An 18,354-nucleotide genomic window follows, 5' to 3' on the forward strand; every position below is an offset into this window, starting at 1 on the left:
ATCCAATTTGATTCCCTGCTTTCTATTCTTTTGCATATATGTGTAGGAGTGGGATTGCTAGGTCATGTGGTAATTCTGTGTTTATTTTCTGAGATACCTACATGACTTCCTCAATGTGCATGTGCCCCATTTCCCCCCAGGCTTATTTGTAGGTAGAAAAAGAGCCTCAGACATCTCTTTAGTATGCCCGGGCTCCTGCACACATAGTAAGTAGGCATCACAATGAATGATAATATAGAGAGGGCTTACTATGTGCCAGGCATTTTACTACAAGCTTTATGTGTATTAAGTTATTTAATGCTAATAATACCTATTTTTCCAATGAGTAAACTGAGATGCAGAGAAATTAAAGAATTTGCTCAAAGTCAATGGCCAGAAAGTAGCAAAGCCAGGTTAGAACCCAGGCAGTCTGACTCCAGAATGTAAGCTCTTAACCCACTACACCATCAGTCTCCCTCAACCCCTAAAAGACAAACATTGGGGTAGAAAGTGCGGTGGGGCAGGTTCCTGGTAACTGGGGCTCAAAACACAAAACTAGATCAAACACAGTAAAAGAGCTCTCAGTGGAAACCATCTGACCTCCTTAGCATCTACTTCAAATTTTCATTCTTTTCTTAAAGCTACTTTTTTTAGTGCCCACCACAGGTCAAATATCCTCTGTAGGCTCTAATCCTCACCAAAATCCTGTAAAATAGGTATGATTATCCCCATTTTATGGACAGGAAAAGTGAGATTTCCAATATACAATGCTAATTGTTAGGACTCAGTTGGTTGCCCTGGCCAGGTGGCTCAGTGGGTTGGAGCACTGTCCCGGACACCAAAAGGTTTTGGGTTCGATTTCAGGTCTGGGTGCATACGAGAGGCAAGTTATCAATGTTTCTCTCTCTCTCTCTCAAATCATTTTTAAAGAAAACAACATATCTTTGGGTGAGGATTAAAAAAAGAAAAAAAGACCTGGTTGGCCATGCGGAGGCACTGCCTGCCAGGACCCGGAGTCCCACACACTTCTGTAAACTGCGTCCAACGTGACGCAGTAACTGACCAGCTTCAGGCAGACGACCCGAGTCATTTAGGAAAAGCTGGATTACGTTTGGGATGCTCTGTTTAAGGCATAGAAGTATAAAATGTATTTCAGAAAGGCTGTTATTCAAAATGAGTAAGATGATATAAAAAGTGTTGCACTTAAAGGGGCCATGTGTAATTTTCTCAAAAATGTTCTTACGTGGGGCCTCTCAAACCTGACCTTGGCCAGACGTCAATGAGTTTGCTCTGTGGGTCAACAACATCGCCTTCCCTCCCGACGTCTTCATGGAGATGTTTTGTAAACTGCAATCAGCAGACGAATTATAAAAACAAGGAAGACACAGCACTCGAAATATTATGGAATGGAAAATTACCTGAGAAATCAATGGAAACAGGGAGACAAAGGTGCAGTAAGCAGAGTGAGAAGGGGTCACCAAGCAAGAGGTGAACAGGTCAGACTACTGCCCCTGGAAAGTGGTCCAGCAAGGAGATCAAGAGCCCGGAAGGCGGTGGTAACCAGGGCAGGCACCAGGAAACAGACTCGGGGGTCCCCCAGATCTGTGTCCAACCAGTCATACATCGAATTGAGGATCCAGTGATGAAACTATTTTGCCCTGGGGCTTGCTTGTTAACAACAGTGTGGCTTAGTTGGTTGGAGCGTCATCCCATAACAAAAGTTGTGAGTTTGACTCCCGGTCAGGGCACATTGCCTGGGTTGTGGGCTCAATCCCCAGTCAGAGCGAGTATGGGAGGCAACCGATAGCTATCTCCTCTCTCCTTAAAAACAGTGAAAAAAAATGTTCTTGGGTGAGGATATAAAAAGAAGTGATGAAATTAGTTCAGCCAAAATACCTGATTGCTGGTTGTTTAGGTAGTAATTCAGTAAGGTCAAAAATAAAAGGTTGTATAATTTGGTTTTAGGCCTCTATTTACAGACCATTTCCCCTGGAGCCCTAGGGGTCCTTTGGTCCTTCGCTCCTTTGAGGGGATGTCAGGGTGACACACTCTAGCCACCCCCCTTCAGCAATACCTCCTTCAGCCAGAGCAACTCAACTTTTACCTGTTTTCCCCGCTGAGCTTCCACATAGGATTTTGTATGAAGATAATCTTGAGGATAAAGAGCATCTGAAAGCAGGAGGGGTAGGAAGGCAAGCCCGACAGTGTCACGAAGAGGGGAGCACGCAGCAAGCACACACGCATGGCACGTTGTCTCTGCTGTTTCTCCAGCTTGTCTTCATCCTGGGCCAGCCCCAAAGCTTAGGATGTCTTCCTTCAGAAGACTGACTCCCTTATTTCCCAACCTCGAGGCCACCAACCCAACCTCAGTTGTCCCTTCTCCTAGACTCCAGCAACAGCCTTCCTGCTGCCGCTGGCCTGGTCCACCCCACACAGCTCACCTGCATGGAGCACACTTCCCTGATATCACCAGTGGCCCAGAGGGTTCAAGTGTCCTCTGGCCTCAGAGTGTCTCAGGGTACTCTGAACTTGAGGGGCTTGCTTGTTAACAACAGTCTGGGCCAGGAAGAGAGGTACCCCCAAGCACTCCAGCATCTTAGACTCCTGATCCTCTCACTTCTCCCTGGTGCCTCCTGCCTGGACAAGGAATGTGTCCAAATTACATCCTGAGGCTCCAGAAAGTGTTCCTAGCCCCTCCCTACTGGCCCTGGGGGTATACTGTAGGGTAGGGGGATGGATGCCTGTTGGAGACCTTGCTGAGGTACGACTGCAGCCAGAGAAAAGGGACAGGGCAGCAGGCTGGCCGCTGCAGGTGTGAGCACCCTGCCTTTCACTCTCAGCAAAAGGGTCCCCTCCATCCCTGCCTGGTAACTGCTCCTACGGTCTCTGGGCCTCCTGCCGTGGCTCCTCTGCTCTAATCTCACGGGGTGGAAATTCTATTTCCAGACTTTGAGGAGAGCCTGAGCACACCAGGGTAAGCGCTTACCTGTTTGAGAATGGCACTCCAGGACCATTGGGCACAGTCCCCATGGCCTGGGCTAATGAACACTGCCCCACAAGAATGCTAATGCTTGCTCTTCCTCTGCCCCAAACTGCCAGAGGCCACCATTCACCACCCCACACTCTCCACCTCAGGCTGGTGGGCAGCCCCTGGATCTCAGATGTCCAGCCCAGGGCCCTTCCCTGCATTATCCACCAGCAGCCAGACAGGCCACTAGCCCGCCTGAAATCTTCCAAAAACTTCCCCTGGTCCTCAGTATAAAATGTAACCTTTCTAGCGAGCCCACAAAACCCTGTGCTGGGGGCAGCTCTCCTGACTTCCTCTCCCATCTCCCCACTCTCCTTCCTGTGGGCCCTTTCTCTGCTCCTCAGACACAACAAGCTCCTCCCTGTGTCAGGCCTTCTGCACTTGTTCTCAACAGAGAACAGCCTTACCTCCAACCTCTGCATGGCTGGATCCTTCTCCTCATTCAGGTCTCAGCCCAAATGCACCTTGTTAGAGAGGCCTCCCCTGCACCTTGGTTGCTGTCCTCCAAGTGCTCTCTGCTCTTACCTGCCATCATTGACTTGTCTAATGTCTGATCTGGGAAAGGGCATTGGCTCCAGGGGAGCAGAGACCCTGCTTGTCCACCACAGTGTTCCTGGCATTCAGAGCTCTGCCTGGACACTGTGGGTACTCAGCATCTAACTGGTGGTGGGATGAACAGATAACTGAACACATGAATGAGAAAATGAGTAAGTGAATGAATGGATGGAGTAGATGAGTGGGGGAATGAGCGAGTGCTTAAATGCATGCAGCAAGGCAGGCAGAAGTGTCTCAGGTCACATGGGCACCCACCTAGCAGTCCTCAACAGAACCTGCTGCCCTTTGCCCAGGGAGGGCTGAATGAAACCCTGCAAACTCCCATCCGGCCTCTACTGATCCCCTCTGGTACCCATTTAACCCCACCACGATGCTGCCAAGAGGGCCGTGCGCACTTCATTCTCCTTCTTTATAACACAGATAAAACTTTTACACTGTCCATTTCAAACACCATTGTTTGGTCCTCCCCTGAGGAAGCTTCAAAATTAAAATTCCTTTCTCCTCCCATTTTGCTCCTTTGTTGCAACAGAAATGCTCCATTTAGCATTCCTAAAGGGCCACTAGCATCCCAAAGCTCTCGTTATGTAGCCCGATGGAGGCTGATGGACAGACTGGTGGACGGTGGGCCAGGAGAGATGCTCAGGCCCCTGAAAGCTCCGCAGCTTGGCATAATCTGCCTCCTCACTGGCCAAACTCAACCTGCCCTCTATTTCAGTCATTTAGTGTGTGCTCGCTCTCTGACTCTTGTTCTGAAGAATTTTGCTCCCCTCCCCTGCCCTTTCTTTCTGCTTCATGAGGGCACCTTTTGATAAATACTGCATGGGGGAACTTTTCATTCCAGTGAAAGACCCCTCCACAAGGCAAGATGAATATCTCCTTTATAGAACAAACGGGGTTAATCCTTCCTGAGCTGCTCCCCCCCACCCCCGTACTTCACCCTCCTTCCCCGTGCAAGGAGAAAGCAGGAGCCACTTCCAGTGAGGCCAATGGGAGGAAATTGGGCAGGGTTGTCCTGCTTCCACATGTAAGGCAGGCCCCAATACGTGATTCTCCCTGAAGTTCCCATTCAGCTTGTCAGGGACGTCACTCTGTGCGGCACATGGCTCTAGCTGAGCGCCCTAGTGCTGAAATCAGCTTGTGGGTAAGACAACAACACTTTTGGAAATGCTAATCTAGTTGCTAGATTCTCTGGGAGAGAGAATCACAATCCTGAGTTCCCCTTAGATCCTGTCAGGCCAGATTCTCCCTTCCCACGGCAGCCTCGCATTTCCTACATTTGGACTCAAAATGCGATGTCAAGCAACCATCAGGGGATTCCCGCCAAAGCAAAAGGGTGGCCATCCAGTCCGTGGGAAAGCGTCTCAGCAGCTGCGACAAACACAATGGGCATGTGGATCTGTGGACCTGGTGGAGCCAAGTCATTTGTGGCAAGGTGGGTGGCTCCACACTGCACCTGGGCCGCCCTCCACCTTCATCAGCCCCAGGGAAGGAGGCAAAACACCCCCCTTCACCCAGGACGCACTAGACCCATGAGCCAGCTGCTTGTCATTCGCACAGCAGTCATTTTATTAAGGTGAGTGGATTTCTTTAATTCCTGGTGGATACTCTCTAAGTAGGCCATCCCAGAGGGGAAGAAGAGACAGACCCAAGAGGACACTAGTTTTTAAAAATACTTTTCACAGATGCATTTATCCACTGTATCTTTATTAAGCACCTGCTACGTGCCAGCATCCTGCTAGGCCCTGAAGACACCAAGATAACAGTCAGAGGCCTGTCCAGCCTGGGGGGGGGGGCAGGGACTAGGGGGTTCAGTTAGTAAACAAAGCATTTCAGAAGTTCTCCAGCTAATGCCCACAGAGAATCTCCATTCAACAGGACAGTGCTACGGGACTTGGAGTGCTGGAGAGGCAAGGGGACACAGCAACTCTCTGAACGATTAATTCATAATAAGGGAACCTTTAGTCCAGGCTTTTACTGACAGCTCTTCCACCACTCCCCCCTCCCCCGAGTTGCAAAGCAGCAGCAGCAGCAGCAGCAGCAGCAGGAGGGGCCAATGCCTTTCACTATCCCCCAGGTATTAGAAGAAATGAGGCTGGTCTGGGAGAAGGATTTAGGACAAGGTTCAACAAACTCTTTCAGTAAAAGGCCAGATAATAACTCTTTTAGGCTTTGCAGGCCACAGGGTCTCTTGCAGCGACTCAGCCCTGCTGTTGTGGGGAAAGCAGCCACAGACCATCCATAAACAAACGGGCGTGGCTGTGTTCCAATAGGAGTTTATTTACAACACAGGCAACAGGCAGACTTTGGCCCACACTCTGGAGTTTGCCAATTACATGGTCCAGTTCAGCACTGAGAAAGAATCAACTCTGGGCCTGGTTCTTCATTAATTTAATGAATTGAATTAATAACCCACATAATAACGACAAACTCAATTAAGTCACTCATTTCCTGAAACCAATGCTATTGCTAGAGCAGGCGGAGAGAGCTCGCAGGTGCCAGAGCCTGGGCAGGGGCAGCGAGAGGAGGAGGACGGAGCCCCTCTGCTCCAGGGAGCGCTGTGCCCCATGACAGACAAGCGTGATTTCAGTCTGACGTGTCAGTGGTATCATACCGTGTGTACCGTGAAGTCCTGTCCACGCAGACTTCTGACTTTACCTGCAACATTAAATTCTATGTTGCGAACACCCCAGTGTATCCAATCATTTCCTTACTGGTAGATATTAAGGCTGTGTTCTCTCAGGAGGGATTGGTGTACGTGTGTGTGTGTGTGTGTGTGTGTGTGTGTGTGTGATATAGAGACAATAATAATAAAGGTAATAGAGAAAGATCCATCTAGATCTATGTAAACCTGGGACATACACATTTGCATGTGCCTTTTGTGCACATGTGTGTTTCTCTAGGGTGTGCACTGGGAGGTGGAATTGCCACGTCACGGAGGAAGTGCATTTAAAATGCACTCGGTCATTCCAATGTTCTACAGCTGTGCCTTTAACTCGGGCTCACCCTCCTGGGCCTCTTTTGTCACATGGGGTCCCAAGCAACAGGACATGGAGGAGCCTAAGTAAAAACACAACTGAAAAACTACCCCAAGTACCTGGACCAGTGGGAAACTAACACCGCCTGCTTTTTTTTATATATGATATAGAGGTACAAACTTCCAGTTCAAAGATAAGTACTAGGCCCTGACTTGTATGGCTCAGTGGGATGGGTGTCATCCTGCAGACGTAAATGTCACTGGTTCGATTCCCAGTCAGGCACATGCCTGGGTTGCAGGCCAGGTGTCCAGTTGGGGCGTGAGAGAGGCAACTGACCAATGTTCCTCCTCCTCTCTCTTTCTCCCCCCCTTCCCCTCTAAAAATAAATTAATAAAATCTTTTTTTAAATGAGTACTAGGGATGGATGTAATGTACAACACAATGACTATAGCTACCTTTGCTGTATGACTGATATATAAGAAGGCTGTTAAGACAGCACAGCCTAAGAGTTCTTATCACAAGGAGAAATTTTTTCTTTTCTTTTTATTCTATCTGTATAAGATGACGGATGTTGTCTAAACCTATTGTGGTAATTATTTCATAATACACTATGTAAATCAAACCATAATGCTATATGTACACTTTAAACAGTGATTGTCAATTATTTCTCAAAAAAACTGGAAAAATAAATAAATTAAATAAATAATCCATTATGAAAGCCAACCGAAGCACACACAGCACAAGCTGCAAAGTGGGGAGGAGTCAGGAGCCAAGGCAGGTGGAAGGACCACCACCCTTGGGCCTGTCGCCCGGGCTCAGCTGTCAGCAGAATAAACGCCATGGGGGAACTGGCTCTTATTTAACTCTAATTAATTTGGACCCAGGGTCAACAATGGGAGCAGGCACGGAGGAGAGCTCTACTGCAGGTTCTTGGCATTCCTGGAGTGGGGGCAGGAGAACTTCCAGGATGGTCTGGCCTGTCTGTGAGCACCGAGAACCTAGGATTTCTGAATTCAACTGCCAAGCCAGGCCTGGCACTGGCCAGGTTGAGCCTTTCTTTGTGTCTGAAAACTCTTTTTGTTTGAAGTTGGTGTAACTTTAAGCAGCCTGCCAAGGAAAGCCTGTGAGAAAGCTCCCAGGCCAGGCTGCTTTCCCCATCGCAACCTCGGTCAAATCCCCCTCTCCCATGATGCACCTTTGCTCAGCTGCCAGGCCAGGAAGCTTAGATGGCTCCTTGCCAGGCCAAAACAGCCCAGCCCAGAAGGCTGACTGCCTTCCTCCAAGGGACCTGAGGCTGATGAGTGGGGAGAATAACTCTGAGTGCATGAACCACGGGGGAGGGTTGGTACTTCCTGAGCACCTGAGATTCACAGACACTGCACTTAGCATTTTACACACATTGTTTCAGTTCAACCATCCAACAGCCCTTGGATAGAGGCACAGCTAACTCCACTTCATAGGTGAGTGAGTGAGGCTGAGAGACTCAAGGTGTAGCTGGTAGTTGATGGACTAGGCGTCCAGCTGAGGCTTGTCTGATTCCAAAGCCAGTTCTTCTACAACACCAATGGTTTGCAAACTGAGAACCATGATGCTCTAGGATAGTGGTTTCTTTTTAATTTTTCAATTGGAAATAATCTTAGACTTATAAGAAAGTTGCAAAATGGTGCAAAGAATTCCTATATACCCTTCACCCAGCTTCCCCAAGTGCTTATACCCATCCCACAATGACCAAATCCAGGAAATTGAGACCTACAGACCTCACACAGCTTGCCAACCGTCCCACCAACATTCTCTTTTGGTCCAGGATGGCTCCACCCAGAATCAGACACCACCATTTAGGTTTCAGGTCTCCTTTATCTCCTCCAGTCTGTGATAGTCTCTCATTCTGTCTTTATGACCTCGATACTTTTTTTTTAAATGATTTTATTTATTTATTTTTAGAAAAAGGGAAATGGAAGGAGAAGGAGAGAGAGAAAAACATCTATTGGTTGCCTCTTGCGCACTCCCCACTGGGGACCTGGCCTGCAACCCAGGCATGTGCCCTGACTGGGAATCAAACCAGCAACCTTTTTGATTTGCAGAGCGATGCCCAACCCACTGAGCCACACCAGTCACAGCAACCCTGATACTCTTGAAAAGTACTAGCCAGTCACTTTGTAGAATGCCTCTCATTTAGGATTATTTATTGTTTCTTCAGGAATAAACTCAGGCTATGTACTTTTAGCAAGATCCCAAGGAAGCGATGTTGTGTCTCCTCAGTGCGTCCTATCAGGTGGCACCTGGTATCATTACATTCCAGTGTTAATATGGACCACTTGGTTAAGGTGATATCTGCCTGGTTTCCTCATTGTAAAGTTAACTATGTTTCCTTTTGAAATTGTGGGGGGGGGGGATACTTTGACACTGTAAGTTTTCTATTTCTCATCATACTTTCACCTACTAACTTTAGCAGACACTGTAATTCTCGACAACCAGTACTGGGATTGTTTTTTTTTTCACTCAAATAGTAATATTTTATTTCCATCATTCTTTTTACACTTACTATTGGAACTCTACTAACAGGAAAAGAGAGCAGTGATTCTCAGACCTCTCTGTGCACTGGTTTCATCTAAGTATTCACCAAAGCATAGATGTCTAGGCCCTGCCCCCAAAGATATGGTTTCATTAAGCTAGGGGAAGGCTCAGAAATACACATTTTAATAAGCATTTTCCACTCCCCATTAAGTTTTTTTCCTACATTATAACTCATATACCATACAATTTACTCTTTAAAAGTGTATAATTCCATGGGTTTTTTTAGTATATTCATATGGTTGCCCATCAACAGTACCTAATTCCAGAATATTTTCATCATCTCAAAAAGAAAATCTAGCCCTGGCTGGTGTGGCTCAGTGGACTGAGTGCCAACCTGCAAGTTGAAAGGTTGCTGGTTCAGTTCCCAGTGGGGGAACATGCCTGGGTTGTGGGCTGGGTCCCGGCGTGGGGGCATGCGAGAGGCAGCCGACAGATGTGTCTCTCACACATCTATGTTTCTCTCTTTCTCCCTCCCTTCCTCTCTCTGGAAATAAATAAAATCTTTAAAAAATAAATAAAATAACAGAAATAGTATTAAAATAAAAGAAAGAAATGAACCTCACTTCCCCAATTGGAACATGAGTTCACTGGATAAAAAAATAAATTAAAAATTAAAAAAAGAAAAGAAAATCTATGCCCATTAAAGAGTCACTCCCCGTTTACCCCTTCCTTCAGTCCCGGGCCACCACTAGTCTGCTTCCTGCATGGATCTGCCGACTCTGGACACTTCATATGAGTAGAATCATACAGTATGAGGTCTTCAGTGGCTGGCTTTCAATTATCATCAAGTTTTCAAGGCATATCCATGTTTAAACATGCATCGGTACTCCATTCCTTTATATGGCAGAGTAATATTCCACGGTGTGAATATACCAAACTTCATTCACCCGTTCAACAGTTGGGTTGTTTCCACTTCTTGGCTATTAAGAATAATGCTGATAAGGGCATCTGTGTACAGGTTTTTGTGCGGATATATATTTTCGCTTCTCTTGCATGTATGCCAGCCAGGAGGGGAGCTGCTGGGTCATATTGAGACTATTTAGCCTTGTGAGGAACTATTTTCTGAAACAGCTACATCACTTTATATTCCCACCAGCAGTGTATACATAAAGGTTCTAATTTCTCCACATTCTTTCAACACTTGTTATTACCTGTCTTTTTGATTATTACCTGTCCTACTGAGTGTGAAGTAATATCTCATTATGGTATTAATTTAAATTTCTCTAACGGCCAACAATGTTGACAATTTTTCATGTGCTTATTGGCCACTTGTATGTCTTCTGTGGAGAAATGTCTATTAAGTCCTTTGACTGTGTTTAAATCGGGTTGTCTTTTTGTTATGTTGTAAGATTTCTTTACATATGAATATTATACTTATGTATTCTGGACTCTTACCAGATGCTTGATGTTTAAAATTTTCCTATTCTGTGGGTTGTTTATTCATTTCTTTGAGAGAGTCCTTTGAGGCATAAATTTATTTATTTTTTTGAGGCACAAATTTAAGTTGTGATGACGTCCAAGTTATCCGGGTTTTTAATTTCGTCCCAGAGGGTTTTGGAGCAGATCGCCTGTGGACAGCTCTGCGAGAAACGCTCCACGGGTTTAAGATTTAGTAACACCAAGTTGTTCACAGTATCTTTTTAGACTGTCAGATCTCTAGTTATGTCTCCTTTTCATGCCTAATGTGGTTTATTTGTGAATTCTCTTCTTGTTCTTTACCAATCGTTCCAAATATTAGTTTATTGTATTAGTCTTTCCAAACAACCAACTTTTGGCTTTGGTTGATCCTCTCTTGAATATTTGTTTTTCATTTCAGTGGCTTCTGCTCTTATTTCTATCCACCCTCTCTTTTTTTCTGGGTTATTCTGTTAATTTTTTAACTGCTTAAATGAGATACCTAGCTCATGATTTTTCAGTATGGTCCTGGTATCCTGTGAAACACAGGCCTCTCTTTAGCATCCTGTCTTTCTCCCATGAATTAATTATCCCTTGGCAGGAGAATGGGGAGAAATAGAGGCAGGTGTGGAGCTAGGTAACTGCCTGTTCCTGTAGGACAGGAAGTCATCTATGAAAACGCTCTTTCAGAGAGCTGAGAGCTCCTGGAGGGTGGTGGTGGCATATTTCAGGGCCAAAGGAAGCCATTTGGGGTCAAATTTCATCACAGGAGGTGGCACCCCATATCAGTGAGTTCTCGTGGCCTCACCATCTTGTCCTTGCAGCCTGGCTTCTATTTCAGCAAATCTACTCTGCCAGCCAAAAGGCAATGAGGCAGATGCTCATGTAAGGACAGGGATGAGCCAAAGCAATAATCTCAGCCCCAGCTGTCAGCTCAGACTGCTCCAGTTTCAGCCAGGAGTCATCCTGACCTTTTCTTTGCTTCTGACCCTCATTCCCAGTTTATTCCATCCCTGGAACCACTTAGTAGGGAACCCCAAAATCATCATAGTGGAAGAGTGCTGTAAGGAGCTGAGAAATCATCTATCTAACTCCCCCTCTTCACCAAGGAACAGACCGAGGCCAGGGGATGTCCATTCAAGCTGAGGATACGGTGTCCTTTTTCTAATATCAGTGTAAAACAACCAGTTTTGTCCTATTTGATGCATGGTGCTCTGAACTCTGCACTTCAAGTAGATACAGTTTAGGGACCCCTGCTTTTACTTGGTGTTCATTTGCCTTATATGCTTTTGTACATTTCTTAATTTTGAAAAGGCTGGATGACTTGGACATTTAACTTGTTAAATACTGAGAGTGAGCCCTGACTGGTGTGTACCCTGACACGCCAACCAACTCCAGTTGGTATTGGTTGGAGTGTCTTCTGACAAAACGAAAGGTTACTGGTTCGATTCCTGGTCAGGGCACATGCCTGGGTTGTGGGGCTTGGTTCCCAGTCAGGGCATGCATGAGAGGCAAAAAGTGTTTCTTTCCCTCTCTTTCTCCTTCCTTCCCTCTCCCTCTCTCTAAAAATAAAACCATAAAATCTTTTTAAAAAAATACTGAAAGTGTTATGTGAAAGTCCCCACTAATATTGTGTTTTTGCTCCAAGTAGATAAAACCAAAAATGAGAAGGCAGAGTACCTGCAGAATGTAATCAGTAAGATTGATTTAATAAATATATTGAAGTCTGTACCGTAAAAACAGAGTTCTCTATCAGTTCCCATAGAATATCAAGAAAATGATGTTACACACAAGATTTTTTAGAAAGGCACTAGCTGCAATAAAATGAAATTGGAAATTAATCACAAAATATATACCCAATAGTGAGGACACAGTCTCCTGGAAATGAAAACCAATTCATAAATAACTTCGGAGCAGAAAGAAGATCAAAACCGCCATCACTGTACAGCAGCGACAAGAGCAAACAAACCAAAGCAGATGCGGAGTGGTCAAGGCAGCCCTAGAAAGAGAAAGTCGTTGCTTTAAGTGGATTTGCTGCTCGACAGGAATAAGAAAACGATGTTATTTGAACTTACCATTCAACTAAAACTATGAGGGGGACCACAAAAGACTAAATAAGAAGTTAATAAATATCAAACATAAATTAGAAAACTTAAAAACAATAAAACACTCAAGAATAAGTGCCAGCCTAAAATAACAGACAAGCTCCCCCACTCTGAGAACAGAAAGATCTCGTTTGAGTTGTAGCCTCGGGCTTTGTGTCTGTGTGACATCAGGCAACCGAACTCGCCAAATTTCTCAGCCACTGGTAAAACGGGAGTGATAGTACTCAACTCCTGACTCATGGCGATCTTAAAAATTAGACTGCACACACAAAATGCTTGGCACAGGGCCCAGCACACAGTTAGCAGTCAGTAGATGTCATCAGGTGTCATAATCATCACTTTCAAAAATGTCGAGAAAACAAATGAACTCAGGCAAAGAGAGTAAAAATAAATATATTCACTAATCGAAATTAGAAAGGTGATAGAGCCACATAATGGAAACTTTAAAAATATCTCTAGTGATGCCTATATACAAATAGGCTTTAAAAAATGAAAATCTGGCCCAGGCTGGCATAGCTCAGTGGATTGAGCGCAGGCTGCAAACCAAAGCATCGCAGGTTCGATTCCCAGTCAGGGCACATGCCTGGGTTGCAGGCCACGGCCCCCAGCAACTGCACATTGATGTTTCTCTTTCTCCCTCCCTTCCCTGTCTAAAAATAAATAAATAAAATCTTTAAAAAAATGAAAATCTTGGCAAATAATTATTTTCTTGGAAAAGAAATTACCAGATCTGACTCAAAAATCAGTTGAAAAATTCCTGAATAAACATATAAGCATGCAAGAAATTGAAGTGATTATCAAATAACTACTTCCAAAAATGGCACAGGGCCCAGATGGGCTAATTCTAACAAATTCTCAAGGAACAGATGTTTCTCAATGCTACTGAAATTATTCCAGAGCATAGAAAAGAATGGAAACTTCTCACATCATTTCATGAGATTAGAATAGCCCTGATACAAAAAGCAAACAAACAAACAACTCAGCCTTGCTGGTGTGGCTCAGTGGGTTGGGCGTTGCCTCAGAAACCAAAAGGTCGCCAGTTTGATTCCCACTTAGTGAACATGCCTGGGTTGCAGGCCCAATCCCTGGTTGAGGGCGTGCGAGAGGCAACCAATCAATGTTTTCTTACACGTCCATGTTTCTCTCCCTCTCTTCTCTCTCTAAAAAAAAAATAAAATCTGTTTTTTAAAAAGGCTCAGACAAATCTCAGTGTTGAACAGACATAAAAATCAAAAATAAATATTAGCAAAGAATAACATATCACCAAATAGATGATATTCCAAGAATGCTAGGATAGTTCAAACAGAAAATCACAAAGCACAATGATATCCCACTTCACACCCACTAGAAAAGCTACAATAAAGAAAGGCAGAAGATAAATATTGACAAGGATGTGGAAAAGCCGGAATCCTCATCTTTTCTTTTAAAGATTTTATTTATTTATTTATTTTTAGTCAGAGGGGAAGGGTGGGAGAAAGAGAGGGAGAGAAACAGCAATCAATGTGTAGTTGTTTCTTGCACACCCCCTACTGGTGACCTGGCCTGCAACCCAGGCATGTGCCTTGACTGGGAATTAAACCGGTGACCCTTTGGTTTGCAGGCCAGCACTCAATCCACTGGGCCACACCAGCCAGGGGAATTCTCATCTTTTACTAACGGGAATGTAAAATGGTGCGGCTGCATTGGAAAACATTCTGGCAGTTCCTTGAAAGATTAAACAGCATTACCATATGGCCCAGTAATTCTACTCCTAAGTATAAATGCAAAAGAAATAAAAACATATATGTAAAGAAAAACCTGTACATCAGTGTTCATGCAAGCATTATTCATAATAGCCAAAAAGTGGAAACAACACGGATGTCCACCGAATGAAGGATAGATATATAGAATGCAGCACATCCATACAACAGAGTATTACTTGGTCATACAAACAATGAAATACTGACACATGTACTAAAACATGAATGGAACCATGAAAACATTAAGTTCATTGAAGAAGTCAGTCACAAAAGGCCATATTTTGCATGATTCTATTTATAGGAAACATCCATAATAAGCAAATTCATAGAGATCGAAAGTAGATTTGCGGTTGCCTAGAGCTCAAGCGCTGATACAAAGCAGAGAAAGTGACTGCTAATGAGTACGAGCTTTCTTTTGGAGACGAGAAAAATGCTCTGAGATTAACTTTAGTGGGGTTGTGCCCATTCTAAGCATAATAAAACCACAGAATTATACGTTTTAAATTAATGAATTATATGTTATGTGAATTATACTTCAATAGAGCTGTTAAAGAATTTAGGAAATCAACTAATACAATTCATTAACAGTCAAACCAGAAGTATTGTATGATCATTTTGACTGATATCCAAAGGATTAACATTCCACATATTCTTGATTTAAAACAATGACAACAAAAAGGAGCAAGCCTCCCACTAAACCAGGACTAAGTCCACTGCATTGAGAACAATAAGGAGTATCTACCTGAAACTAGCAGCTAACAACATACTCAATGATGAGACTCTAGAACATTCCCACTCAAGTCAGGATCAATCCAAGGGTTTATCTTACAGTTATTATAACCTGTAACTTTGAAGTTCTAGCCAATGCAATAAGACAAGAAAAACAGAAATACAGGTATTAGAAAAGAATTAAAATATTCATGACTTGTGGATTATAGCTGAACATGAAAAAAAGTCCAAGAGAAGAAAATTAACTGAAACACTATGTGAACTACTTTAAAGAAGTCAGTAAAGTTGCTGGTTACAAAATACTCACATAAAAATCAACAGCTTTCCAACATGTCAGCAATACCCCATTAGGAAATGAAATGAGAAAAAAAATCCCTTTCATAACAGTAATAAAAATTATAAATACACAAATAAATGTAAATGTGCAACTAATACAAAGAAATGTATATACTCTACAGAAGGACATAAAAGACATAAATAAGTGGAAATGTTCAAAGCTTCTGGATTGTAACACTTAAAATTGTAAAGCTAAATGCTACCTACCTGTTGGAATGGGTAAAACTAAAAAAGACTGACCATAACAAATGTCAATGAGGAATTGGAGAAACTAGAATTCTCATACACTGCTGCTATAAATGTAAAGTGGTTCAACCAATTTGGAAAACAGTTTTGTTAAATAAGACAAGGATATGAAATTCTAGGGAGCTCTAAATGTTATTACTAAATGTTATTCTTGCTAAAAGTTAAAATGTAGCACAATATTTTGCAGATGCAGCCATAAACAGGATGAGATTGACAGGGACTCAACAGGGTAACAGGCAAAGGAGAAATCAAAGTGTAATTCACCAAATATAAAAATAAATACAAGCAATGGCCAGGCTTCCCTTCCGAGAGAGAGCTTTGGATGTGAATCCCGTCTCCTTGCTACAAGCAAATAAAACTACCTTGCTACAGCCACCTCTCCTTCTTGAATAGAGCACCCCAAGAGGTAAACCCCTTGAGTTCATTAATGAACTTAAGAACTCAAGATCTGAGACTCTCAAAGGATTCCCTTGGCCTGGTGTGGATGGTTGGTGAAGCAGTCAGCAGTCAGCAGTGGCAGCTCCTCCAGGGCTTGCTCACCTGCATCTCCACTGGACAGAGCGCTGTTTGGAGGAGACTGCACTGGGCACTCGCCACTGAGGAACAGCTGTCTGCTCTTCCTCCACAGTGCAGAGTGGCCACCTGAGCCTGTTCCGTTCAGCATTTTGGAAGGGAGGTAGACAGCCCCTCTGGTCACTTTAATTAATGTTTCTATTTCCATGTGGAGTACAGAATTGTCAGAAAAGTAGTTTCAGTTCCGGTGCATGCTTGGGACACCGGATTCAGGGCCTGACCTAGCCTATCTCTGAAGGGCTCAGGAATGCCTACAGGGCAATACAAGATGTTCTGGGGAGACCATCTCTGGTCTGGCTGTCTGTCCTGCAGGAGTGGTATGTTGTTCTTTGTGAGTGCACTTGGGTCTGCCTGGTTCGTCTTATATGTAAATGTGCTGGCTACGGAAACTTAAATTCCGTCCCTGAATGCAGCTTCTTGGGGTGCATTCTCCAGAACTGGACCTGTTTATTTGACTTAAAGAAATTAAGGCCTCATACAAATTAAGAAATATAACAAATGGGTCCATGGTAGAAACCTGCCTGTCCTGTCCAAGGCAGCCTCACTCCAGGCTGGGAGTCTACTGTGGATTTGGAAGGCATCATTTTCTAAGCAAGGCTTCGTTGCTTCCTCAGATTTCAGCATTTCCCTTGAGCTCATTTAGGGTCACTTTTGTTATTCATGAGCTTGCCCTCGAAACCCTCGGCCTGCTGCCATCCAAGGGGAGCACTCTCGGGAACACCCACAGCCAGGGTGGAGCTCATGCTGGGAGATGGGAATGGCACCCCAGCAGTTTCCTGAGTGACAAGAGAGATGCTCCACAGACAGGCCACACCCCTTCAGTGAGGACGAGCGGGCAAGTCGGGTTTCCAGTGGAGGTGACTGGGAGAGAGGAGAGTATCCCTTATAAGAAAGAATGAGGCAAAGGTTTGGCCGTGGGACTTGCAGGCCAGTCTATGGCAGTTGGTGTAAAGATATATGCTTGGGGTTATCTAGAAAGAACTACCAGTTTTGTCCATGAACTGTTTGAATAAGACTCCCACTGCTTCCCTTCCTCTAAAGCAGGGGTGGCCACTGGTGTCCCTGGGCCACTCTGGAAGAAGAGTGGTCTTAGGCCATACATTAAATACACTGTGACACGTAATCACACAAAAAAATCTCATAATGTTTTAGGTAAATTTACGATTTTGTGTCAGGCTGCATTCATAGCCATCCTGGGCCGCATGCAGTCTGTGGGCCGTGGTTTGGACACCCCTGCAAAGGATAAAAAAAAATTACATGCCACATCTCTTCAAAGAGTTTCACTGATATAAAGGAATGTTCTATTAACAGGCCAAGGTGAGAGAACTTGCTGCCTGCATCCACAGGCAGGAGGAGGTGCCTCTAAGCTGTGTCCCCTCCTTGGCGAATGGCCTCCACTGGCCTGGGCACAGGCCCCTCTGTCTTTGGGAGTCTGCTGACTGACAGTGGAATGGGCTGACTGGGCACTTGCTCTGCTGGAAAAGCAGCAGAGTGGAGCAGCCCCATGTTTTGTCTCAGCAGAGGCAGTCACAGAGGTTTGGGGACAGAACACCGAACTGCTGAGTATGAGCTACGAGGGAGATGGGCAGGGAAGCCACACCACCTGAACCTTCCTCTTAGCAGTTCGAGTCATGGGAGCCATGACTGTTGAGCCAGGCATCCTGGGCCTGTCCTCTGCCTCTCACAGCACCACCTGTTGGGGGAGGGGGAGGGGCAGCCTTGGGGAGGCCTTATCAGGCCCTCTTCTCTAGCAAACCAGACGCCAGAGGCTGACAGGAGCTGGATGGCTGTAAGAGGGCAGTGCTGTGGGCCTCTGCAGCGAGGGAAAAGGTGTGGGGGAGGACTAGGGAAGGTGGGGTGGGGCCCCCTCCGAGCTGCTGCTCCAGCTGGCACCGTCATCCTTGACTCGCCTTCCTTTCCTCTCCTGTCCCATCACAGCTGGTGCCCGAGGCTGTGTCCCTCCAGTTTTGAACTCCTACTGTTTCCAATCTGGGGACAAGGAGCAAAGGGTCCCCAGTCTGTGAAAGATGGAAACTGTGGGTTATATAGATCTCAAGTGATCTCATCTCAGGGCTGATCCCAGCGCCTACTGGGCAGCAGGTTTCAGAGACAAGGAGGTA

At 44.9% G+C, this 18,354-nt stretch overlaps 1 protein-coding gene across 4 annotated transcripts in view; it reads right to left on the minus strand.

The window, feature by feature from the left end:
* NTN1 (netrin 1) overlaps nt 1–18,354 on the minus strand; it is a 194,685-nt gene that overhangs the window by 146,342 nt on the left and 29,989 nt on the right. The window lies entirely within an intron of this gene.

This window comes from Phyllostomus discolor, chromosome 8 (genome assembly GCF_004126475.2).
Source record: "Phyllostomus discolor isolate MPI-MPIP mPhyDis1 chromosome 8, mPhyDis1.pri.v3, whole genome shotgun sequence".
NCBI classification, from domain to species: domain Eukaryota; kingdom Metazoa; phylum Chordata; class Mammalia; order Chiroptera; family Phyllostomidae; genus Phyllostomus; species Phyllostomus discolor.